The following is a 12125-nucleotide window of genomic DNA, read 5'->3' as shown; positions in this document are numbered from 1 at the left end:
TATACTTAAAGGAATATTAAGCTAGGTGATTTTAAATATTTATTTAAGTACAATTTAGGTGATGTCAACCAAATAATATTTAAAATGCCCCATCTCGTAAGGAGATAAACTTGCTACTTTGAGATTTAAAATATTTTTTTGGGGATATCAGCGCGTAACACAATTTTGACCTAAATAAATATTTAAAATGCCCCCATCTTGTAGGGAAATTTCAAATATATCTTAAATTTTGAATATTTATTTGGAGATCTCGATGCGTAGCACGATGTTGATCCAGATAAATATTTTAAATGCCCACAACTTTAGGGGAGATCTTAAAATGCATTCTTGCAACACAAGAAAAATTTTAAAATATAAAAGGTACATATGTCAGTGAATACATAAAAAGTACATGATGCTTTAAATACATAATCATCCTTATGTACGGTATGTCTTCAGGTATTGATCGTTAATCGACGCAATGGGCCTTTGATCGTGCAGGTTGATAAGTTGATAGGCTCCTCCCTGGCACACTGATAATGAATATTCTACCTTTCTGATATCCCTAATCTTCTTCTGTGCTCTCTCTACTCTCTCTCTCTCTGCACTCTGCATTTTTGTTCACAGATTCTAGCTCACCAAGTTAACCTACTAGTAACACTGGGTAGCATCTATGGACAAATTCAGATTCAATAAATTTTACCATCCATGAGGGGGAAAAAACTTTAAATGACCTACCTATTGTTCTTCAATCCATATAAACATCTACATAACAAAAATTATAATGGACAAGTGGCCTAACAAAAAACTTGCTAGGTATTAAAATTTTAGGACTAAATGAAAATCATTCCAAATATTGTTAACCTGCACACTATCTAATGCCAATGCACTCGAATGAAAACAAGTTAACTACGTAATACATAAGTAAAATGGCTTGTTCGTTGTCCAGTGCTCTCTTACCCAAAGCATTTTTCCTTCAATTTATATTCAATAAAATTTTGAAACTTTAGACAGGCGTATAGATATAGATTCAATTGAAAACAAAATAGGATTTACCTCGCCGGAATTTATGGAACTTTTATAATCCAAAGAAGCTTCAGTATTATCATTGTCATTTGTAGCTTTTTTAACCAGCCAAGCCAAGCACATTAAGCTCTTGCAAATGGAGGGTTTGAAGATACGTCGCTGTAGATAACATTCAAATTCATACCTAGTTGTGAAGTGGCTCTTTCTATAATTCACATGAAACTCAAGTTAGAATAGAGTCAACCTTACCATTTCGCATATGCATGCCCTAGCCAAGTTCATATTTATAGCTTTAGTAACTCCCAAAATTAAATAAAATCAGATAATATTTTCTGCAAAATTGAAGAACAAAGTGAGGATAAAAATGAGTTAAGAGACTTTCACATAATAAATATGATTCCTTAATGGTAAAATGATTTGCCATAATTATTTTTTGATCTAATGAAGTTGATGTAGGCTCATAAGTAATATCACAAATTTCAAATCATCAACACCAAAGAAGCAGAAAAGTTTGCACAAACCGTAGCAAAAGAAATACAACTTCACCATATTTTCTTATGTAAATACATGATAGTTCTTCATTTTTTACCTTATTTTCAAATGCTAATTTGGATCTGCTCGAGCAAGCATAACGTTGAATTGCTTTCACTTTAGATATATCAGAGTTAGGCTTCTCACTGGAAATGAATCTTTCTGACCAGGAAAATGTCTTCTATCTTCTTTTCAAAAGTAAGAACATTGAACGACCTTAAAAATTGATGCTTTACCCTGTAAAGCTCTGCTAACTGAGAGTATTTAGTCGTTGAAAAAGTTTAGTCTTTGAAAAATATATTAGTTTATATATGCCAATAGGTCTCTCTTACCTATATGCTTAAACATTTGGGTTGAAAAAAAAAATCACAAATATATAGCACAAATTTAGCCCCCGGTAGTTCACTTCTCCTAACAAATTGTGTATGAGAGCCAATGGTTTGACTACTATTAAATTATTCTTGCCGTTTAAGGTTTTCAAGAGTCATTGCCTATTTCTACCATGATTGAACAAGGTTAAGAGCAAATGACCCACACGACTATTGCATTGTTGAGTGAACTCTTATTACAGGACACTTGACTTGAGAGATTTTTGTTTGAAATAGAATGATGATTGATATAGAAAGCTCTCGTATGAAAGGATGATTATTAAATCATATCAAATTATTGGACTTAATTATACACCAAATGATTGAAAAATATACTGATATAAAAATATTAGATAATTAGTTCTTACTTAAGCCTTTAGGTTAAAATGTATTGAATATTGATGTATCTAATCCAACTTTGATTCCTCCGATTCATTCACTCAAGCTCTTTCTTATGTAAAGTACAAAAGATGTGCATTGCCAAAACTTTTTTGCTCCTTTTGTTGACTTCGATGCTAGCTAAGGTAAGATAATAAACTTTAAGATCTTTAGATTTTAAGTCTAAATTTTGAGTTGAAAATATATTTCATCATTAAGATATCTAGCTCAATTTCAATCCCCCTATAATTCATTTCCGTACCAGCTCATTCTTATCTTTAAGTAATAAAGTAAGATATGCATTGCCAAACTTGTACGCCACTTTTGTTGACTTGGAAGCTAGCTACTGCATGATGGTGCATGCGACTGGAACCTATTGGACAGTGCACGAGAAACAGAGAAAAGGAACAATGCAATGAACGAGAAAAAGTGTTGCTGAGTAGGTGGCGATGACTGTTTCATGTGAGAAGAGGTAAAATAAGTAAAGGGTGAGAATAGCATGATAATTTTTTGGGGCATTTTTGTTTTTTACTTGTAATTCTTCTTGGTGATTAATATACGGACTTCGTTCAAATTTTTTCAAAAAAAAAAAAAAAAAATAGCATCGTGAAAGTGAAAGTACAAGTTCATTGATGCTACCAACTTTATACGTAAGCTTTTCCTACCGACTTATCACACAAAAAATGCTTCAAATCACTCCGAGGGACCCCCTCAAACCAAAAGTTTTGCCCTTCCATGTAGTTGACAGCTCTTCGTGATTCCGCTCTTAAACCCAGGCTGTTTGACTCTATGCTTGAGTGACATTCAGAACACATGGAAGAATGAGCTCAATTAAAGAAAATTCCGCTTTAATCTGATAGAATTCAATGAATTTCAGACACTTTGATTTCTAATCATTCACACGACGGTGGTCAGGTGGTGGTAGGCTAATGGAAATGGTGGGATTTATGACGTTCTAATACAAATAATACGGTTAATAAAAACTAACTCATATGACAAAGATTTTGAATTTATCAGCACTAACAACAAAGGTCGAACGGCGGTGATCCGACAACAATGATTGAGTAGTTGTGATCCAACATCAATGGTTGTTAAGGCCTATGCTCTTGCTCTAATAACTAAAACAAATCATGCTAGCTCAATATTTGACTATAGGCTTAACTGTCACAACACGACTTGATATGACCTGATAACACACAAGTAATTTCGTATCTGATTGTAGCACCTGACCCCAAAATCTAGTTGGAGATGTACTGAAACAAAACTTTCAATTTATATACTACACAGAGCCACAATTGAATGCAATATAAAGTATAAGACTATTGAATCTCAGCATGATTTTTCTATATATCATCCAAAATATAAATAATTTGAAATCTATTTACAATAGTGCTTAACAACAGAGATCACAACAAAAATAAAAGCAAAGCCTGCAAAAATAAAAACTAACCAAAACATACATAGAACACGGATCAGAGTCCGCTATTCCAACTATTCAGCTCGCTCCTTACCCTTCCCCAGGCCTAAAAAAAACGTAGTTTGCACTGGTGCATTTTAGGCGGATATACCGATTTTCTTGACGTGTGAAAACGTAGTTTGCATGACTAAACCATCCAAGGAAACTAAAGAAACAATCATCAAATATCTAATATTTATATGCATAAATATATTTTATAAAAATATGAATTTTTTATTTAATATAGTACTGCACATATTGGTTATAGATTATGAAAATATTAATAATAATAATAATAATAATACATCAAAACCTTTTCATACTTTTTAAGGACTTTTGATTTTACCTCCAAATTTAATTATTTTTGCATAATATATTGAGCTATCTAAATTAATCTCTTTATAATAACACATAAATGTTGCCCATACTGAATATATTATTTGTTAGAACTAATTTATCTATGAATTTATTTTTTTAGATTTTTTATTAAAGTTAATAAGTCAACATATTATGTTAAATTTAATTATTTTAGTCGTTCTATTAAAAAAAATTAGTTCAGAAAACAGCAAAAAAAATTTAAAAAGTTGTCCAAAAAAAAAGCTTAAAACGGGCCCAACTGATGCGTGTTAGCTATGCCGCAATCAATAAATACTCCATTTTGACTAAATCCTTCCGAAGGACTTAATAAGGGAATAAAAGGTAGAAATGTCTAATGAGCTCAATTTCTACCATATGATGTCCTAAATAATGTTTACCACATGTACTGTCTCATCGCAAGCATGCCCAAATTATGATGAGTTGCTGAAACCATCATTTTGACCCAATTCACAAGTCAACAGCCAAATGGGTCCCACCTTTCAACATAACATATTCAACAGAAAACATGTCACCCAAATTCAATAACTTCCAAATCTTATCTTAGAACTGTCTAGAAATGGCAAATATACAAATAGAAGGCTCTCAAAACTCCAATTCAACACAATTGGGGTGAATTGAGCAAGCAAATAAAAAAAGATCTTATTCAAATCAAATAAATTTTTCAAATGGACCTTAATGCACGCTAAATATGTTCAAAATAAGAAGTTTAATCATGATTTTTACCCAAAGTAGATAGGTGGTTAAAATTTGGAGTTATTCGAATTTGGAAGAAGCAAAAATAACTTCACAACTCAAGCCATACATGCACGACTTGAAGTCAATATTCAATGAGTTTGGACAAGTCAAAAACTAACTCCACAAATCAACTCAAGCTTATTGAACACTAAATCAGTTGGGCTTCCTGGAAATTTTTATATAGTATCACTTTGTCATTCTTGTTGTAGCCCTTCAACATCCTCTCTAACTCCTTAAAGCTGGCATGTAGCTCAAATAACTTATCGACAATATCTAGCAATAGTTAAACACTCACATCCCTTATCAGCTAACAAAAAAAATATTTTTTCTCTTCTAGCCCTTAATGGAAGATGACGGCCTAATGGTAAGGAGAGAATGATTAGAACAATTAAAGAACTAATTGAGGCCTTGGTGGCACCTAACCTTGAAGAAGTAGAGAAAATGTTGGGTCAACCATTTTGTGTCGTACTTACAAAACAATAAATTCATGCCCCTTAAAACAATCTAGAAGTTAGGGTGAGTTAGCCTAACATAAACTAGAAGGTTAATGGCGTGTCATTCACCTCCTATTTGAACATGTGATTGAAATGGATATCCAAATTTTGCTTGAAGAAAGTATTTGACTCAGAGAATAGTTTCCCCATTGCTTGGAAAAATATTAGTATAGCATCACAAATGTTGTACTCGTTCTAGAGTTTATCAATTGTTGCTATGTTAGCTAAGCTAGCAAAAAATTGTCTACAAAGAAAGCATATGTTAGTACAAATAGGAACATATATATAACAGAACAAAACAATAAAAAATGTAATATAAGAAAATATTATTAATAACGATTATATATGAAAATATATAATATTAAATAATAATAAGTAAATATTTTATTGCCTAATAAAAACAATTATTGAACTGCAATATAGTGTTAAAGCATCCAAATGAAAAATGGATAAAATTATACATACCATTTCGTTGAATTAGATAGCTGAAGTACTTGGCAAATTATTTTCAGCTCACCTCAAGCAAATATCAAATCCGAAAAAGTATTTCGTCCAGTGCATATCCAGCTCGATTCCAACATTGATGCTCAAAACCCCCATTCGACCGTCCTGGCACTCCGACGCTTAGAACCCACTCCTAATTCACCCTTATCTTCTCCCTGTCCAAGAAAAATCACAAAAAAAAGCTCCAACTATTCACATTCCAATCTAAACAAGGTAAAACTACCCTACGTTCCAACAATAGATAAGAAAACTCGTATAATTGATGGCTATGTTATGTTTTCGTGATTCCTCTCCAACCCCTGCATCGGATTGGGAGTGATCTCTCTGCCATTAAGATATCGAAGCAAAGTGGAGATCGTGAAATGATCTGATCGTACATTTACCTGGTAGATGATGTTGAAACCAGTGATTACGGAAACAGTAGAGGATCCATAGCCCAGAGAGCTAAGAGCAAAGATTTCCGATTTGAATCCGGAAATATTAATAGGCATAAAGAGAGGCAGAGATCGAGAAGGAGAAAAAGGAGAAGGATAGACTCGCACGAAGATTCTGTTCATGAACAATCTTCCGCCCCACCCTAGGAATAGGGTAGGGTCGAGGCGAGCTCTCTCATGGCAGCGGGAAGAATGGCTTTCGATGGCTGATGGTTTCCGTTCGGTTGAAATAGGCGGTTGCTTTTTGGGAAGGAGCGCCCTCTTCCGTTTGGGAATTTTTAGCTAAGCAACTTGGCAATTGCATGAATTACAAATGTAACCTTGGTAGATTGGAAACTTAAAGTATTCTAGAAGTTTCAAGTTTTGACATAATAAATTACAGTTCTGATATTTAATTTTTTTTTTCATTTATATTGAAATTTTATATGATATAAAATGACAAGATATTTATAATTATTTTAATAAATACTATTTTTATTTTTATTTAGGGATGGTATGGCCACAAATTAACTCTAAAAATTCCTCCTATAACTAACAAATTATGATCAACAAAAATTTGCAACAAAAGATTTAGGTTCATGATGACTTCCGATTTTAGGTGGAGCGCTCATGTCTAAGTCATAAAAGACAAAAAAATAGTTATAATGTCTAACAACAACATCATCATCATCAAGTTGTATCCACTGAACGATTAATTATTCTGTTTGGATGCCTAACGACTTCCGTAGATCAATCAGAATGCGCCACGTCACTCCTTCGCTCAGTACAACGGCTCAATACTGCTCGGTACCATGGCTCGGTACCACTGACGTGACGCATTCTGATTGATCTCCGGACGACATTCTGCATCAGCCATCCGCACATATTAATTTCTCCCACTGCATAGGGTTAAAAATATGAATTCTTTATCTCAATTGCGCCCTATTGAGAGCTCATTTCTTATTTAAATCAAATAAAAAAGACATTTCTATTACTTTTTAATCAAAATAAGTTCTTTAATTGTTAACATGTTTATTTTAAAAAATATATATTATATTTAATTAATTGGTTAGATATTATATTTAATTTAAAGTAAACTTCTAAACTAAAAATCATCATAATTAAATTTTAATTTTAGTTTGAAATAAATTAGGCTCATGATGTCCCGATGGATTTTGAGTAACGATGAGCTTAACAACCCTGGTCCCTAAGACTTGTGGTAAAATTAGTAATGTATGTGACATATATCGCATGGGTGTATTAATCACAGTGTAAATTCAAAATCTATTAAGTTCATCATGGGATGCAATTCTTTTCAATTTTAACATTATAATCAATTTTTTTATGAATATTTTCTCATTGAATAAATTACAAGTCAAATACTATGTGTGAGCAAATATTAATATATCATTGTAAGATATGCTATTTATATTTTAACATCATTGAGTTTATCATTTTTTCCCCAAAAAAAAAAAGTTTATCATTCTAATATACTAATTTTTATACAAATATTAAATTAATTATTTTGTGTAAAAATATCGTGTCACAAGATTCTAATGCAATTTGTTTTAGAAAGATTTCATGTCCGTCAAACTTACATTGAGATTAGGGATACTTATGAAGTTATGATATGAGAAAATTGCATTAATTTTAGGATAAATTATATGAACTCCATACTAATGCACAATCAAATGAATCCAAAATTAAAACATTTCAATGTAAATTTATTAAAATTTATCTGAATCAAATTTAACCAAAATTATTGAACTGAACGAGATATTAGTCCTTTTCTCATGCTTTTAAACTATCAAGTAAAAATATTATTTAATATTAATGAACATAGTGTATGAACATTAAAAGAGAAGCACAAAATTAAGTAATGCAAAGAGAAGGATGCTCAAGTGAATAATTGGCTTTACAATTAGAGGCACAATGTGAAATAAGTGTATAAGTGAAAAGGTGGATGATAAGATTAGATAAAATCGTCTTAGATTGTTTGGTCACATAAAGCGTCGACCATTTGTTGACCCAAATAAGAGAATAGATGTATTATATATAACCTATGTTGAGAAAGATAGAACTAGATTTAAGAAGGCTTGGTTTAAAAGTATCAAAAATGACCTTTGTTTATTAAATGAGAATTTAATTCTTAATAGACACAATGGAGAAAAAATATTCATATAATTAATCATATATATTGGGTTAAAAACTTGATGTCGTTCTTGTTGTATATTAATGAACAGAACAACATATTGACAAGCATTATTTTCTCAATTTGAGCTTCTTGGATCATACAAAGGGCAAATATAAAAGGTTTACTTATGGAGACGATAATCTCAAATTCTTGTACTCTAGAATTCAGACAATGAAAATTTACATAAACTCGATCTTCAATCTCTATAGCTTTTCCTGACTAGCTCCTCCTCCACTTATGTTGATGCCATTAGCTCCATTATACAACATTTATAGCTTCTTTATAACTCTCCCCCTCGTACCTCTACTAATGTCAGTTGCTTCCCTTATGATGATGTTATGCCTACTCATATTGTTGCTTCCTCATTCAGCATGTTTGTAAGTCGGATATCAAGCAAGATAGCTTCTCAGGCTCCTTTGTAGCTTTGGCTGACTCCTCCACTTATGTCGATGACATTAACTCCATTATACAACATTTCATCTTCTTTATAATCGTCCCCCTCCCACCTCTACTGATGTTAGTTGCTTCCCTTATAGTGACATTATGCCTACTCATATTGTTTCCTCCCTCTTTCTGTTTGTTTCTGACTTGGAGATCAAGCAGACTGGCTTCTCGTGCTCCTCTATTTCTGCCCCTGGGCCTGATGGGTTTAATTTTGACTTCTACAAGTCTACTTAGTTACTGGTGGGGCTGTATATTTGCAAAGCAGTCAAGTCCTTTTTTGATAAATGCTACTTTTCTTGAGGTGTTAAGGCATATGCTCTGCTTTAATACCTAAAACAAATCATGCTAGCTCAATATTTGACTATAGGTATATCTCTCTATGCAATTTAATTTATAAAATTATTATCAAAGTATTATCTGCTAGGCTTAAACCACTCATGCATACCATCATCAAAGAAAATAAGGTTGTCTTTATCTCCAAGAGGATATAACTTATAATTTTATTCTTGTCAAGGGACTTATTTGTTATTCTAGAAAATCTTCTAATTTCATGCTTATGAGCGCCAAATTAGTCACCAAGAAAGCGTTTGACACTATTTCCAGAGAGTTTTTACTAGCTAAAATAGCCCACAAAGGTTTTCCTTCCACCTTCATTCAATGGATTAAAGCATGTATTACTGAAGTTTGATTTTTTGTTTGCATTGATGGCTCTCTGGAGGGGTTCTTTCCTTCTTCTGGTAATCTTGGGCAAGGCTGTCCGTTGAGTCCCTATATCTTTTGCATTGTGATGGATGCATTCTCTTATCTTATTGACAACCCCTCTAATGAGGAATCATTTGCTAGTTTGATTTTGGATGGGCACAAACTATCCCACCATATGTATGTTGATGATCTCCTAATTTTTTTGGGAATATACTCTTACAAATTGCTCCAAATTGAACCAAATCATCTCTATTTGCTAACTCCTCTAGCCTACATATTAACTTTGATAAAAGTAGCCTCATTCTTCCCCTTTCTTGCCCAAATGTCAACATTATTAACTCTTCCCTCAACATTTCTACTCTTATTACGTGCCTTGGCATCATCATCTCCCAAACGAGAGCTAGACTGGCTGATTTCTCTCCTCTCATGAAAAAATTTTACTAACAAGTTTACTTTTTGGAGAGCTAAAGCTATTTCTTTTGCATGTATGTTGCAATTATTAAAATTCACCATTTGGAACTTTATTGCTTACTGGATTTGGGGTTTATCATACCTAAAACCATTCTCAAATCTATCAATAGGTTATATGCTAAGTTTTTGAAATTTTGGTGGCATTATGGCATGAAAGTTGCATCTAATTTCTTCGGATAACACTTGCAAACCTAGGGTTGAGAGGGGCGCCCTTGGCCCCCTATACTGCTTTAAATGATCCCATATCTCCAAATTTTTTAATAGGTCTTCCCCCTTTCAAAATGGATATTCTCTTCATATGCCCCTCTCTCTGGTGCCCACCATCTCATGCTACTACACCTTTCTGAAAATTTGTTTGCTTCACTGTTGCTACTGCTAGAGATAATTTTAAATTTAGAATTACTCATAATTGCCCTATCTCCCTCTTTTGGGATCACTAGTGCAATGGGACATCTCTCTTTGATTTGCAAATCACTCATTCTCTTAGGCTCATGTTTCCTTGTAATACTTGTATAGATGTGATTCTTATTAAACATGGTTGGGCCATTCCTGCTTCTGCTTCCTTTTCTCTAGCTGATGTTATTTCTCAAAATTTGATTGGAGATCCTAATTCTACATGACTGAAATGGGGTCTTTCTCATGAAGGCAACATCAAGAGGTTTCTAGTTGATTTTTATAAAAATAACTTGTCTTGTTCTTAACTCAAATTTGTTTGGCATAAACTCTATGCCCTATGTTTCACATCCTACTGTTGGATGGCTATTGTTGGTGGGTTAAAAACAAGGATTATGTGCTATATTTGCAATTCATCTACTGAAAGTACTTCTCATCTCTTCTTTGAATGCGACTACTCTTTCTTTATGATTGTTGTGATGATTCTTGGGATTAATGGTCTATTATTTAGACAAAGTATCCTTCAAATTTTTGAGATAATTGATGATATGAAGCACTTTGTTAAAAATGCTAAGAGCCTTTACATGCTTATTATCCATTCTTCTCTTTATTGTGTATGGAGGAAAAGGAATGAAATGAAATTTGGCAATTCTTATACCAGTTGTCGTTTGGCTGCATCCGTTTTTGGTGGTCCTGCCTAAATGTTGGCCTTATTATTCTTTTTTGGTGACTTTTTGGTTGCAATTGGTTTTGGTTTTTGCTACCGGAGTGTTTTCTCAGTTGGAAGAGATGTTTATTTAGATGGATGTTATTCGGTGCCTCACCTGATGCCTTCCCATATATTCATTACTAACTTGAAGGGAACTTTTAAGCCTTAGACGATGATGATTTTCCTCTTATTTCAAGATCATTCCCCTCAAACAATCTGCAGGCAACCATAGCATCGTGTTGTCGTCTTATCTTTGCTGAATTTCTATCATTTGCCTTTGTTGCTTTATTTCTCATTGGTAATTTTCTAATTCATAATCTATCATTTATTTTGATCTCTTATATCTCCTATAGGAGTGACTTTTTTGCATGATGAACTAGCTTCATTTTTTTGGTCAGAATTTCTAAGCCTCTTTTTTACTTGTAATTTTTTTTAAATGAAAGGGTTCGCACAATTTTTTTCCAAAAAAAAAAAAAAACAAGCTTCTTTCTTTCAAATGTTCAGGGAATCGACAGCTCTCAAGTCCCCCAATTGTCGGCGGCATAGAATCTCGCGTGATCCTTCGCATTGATTTATCATTCATGACTGTATAAAAAATAGTCAAAAAGTTCGCGTAAAGATCTCCCATGCAACTAATTTCACAGATGTCAATATGAGTTTTTTTTTTTTTTAAAAAAACAAGCTTCTTTCTTTCAAATGTTCAGGGAATCGACAGCTCTCAAGTCCCCCAATTGTCGGCGGCATAGAATCTCGCGTGATCCTTCGCATTGATTTATCATTCATGACTGTATAAAAAATAGTCAAAAAGTTCGCGTAAAGATCTCCCATGCAACTAATTTCACAGATGTCAATATGAGTTTTTTTTTTTTTTGGTTGAAAAGTAGAGTTCACGACTGTACGTAAAATTCAAAATTTATATATATATATATAATATAAAAATCTTTCTGAAA

At 32.8% G+C, this 12125-nt stretch overlaps 1 long non-coding RNA gene across 2 annotated transcripts; it reads right to left on the bottom strand.

Annotated features, from left to right (window-relative positions):
- Positions 1-313: 313 nt before the first annotated feature.
- Positions 314-6482, bottom strand: LOC110099294. Of its 2 annotated transcripts, none has more exons than XR_002303434.2 (5): positions 6233-6482; positions 5863-6004; positions 1255-1337; positions 1036-1164; positions 314-650 (listed from the first exon to the last, which is right to left on the bottom strand). It is a non-coding gene; the product is annotated as an uncharacterized LOC110099294 (long non-coding RNA). The 2 variants fall into 2 exon arrangements; XR_003702936.1 differs by having other exon boundaries at positions 314-588.
- Positions 6483-12125: the final 5643 nt, after the last annotated feature.

Source organism: Dendrobium catenatum, unplaced genomic scaffold, assembly GCF_001605985.2.
Source record: "Dendrobium catenatum unplaced genomic scaffold, ASM160598v2 fragScaff_scaffold_1539, whole genome shotgun sequence".
NCBI classification, from domain to species: domain Eukaryota; kingdom Viridiplantae; phylum Streptophyta; class Magnoliopsida; order Asparagales; family Orchidaceae; genus Dendrobium; species Dendrobium catenatum.
Note: the sequence above shows the minus strand (reverse complement) of the source record. Positions and strands in the feature narration are given on the sequence as shown.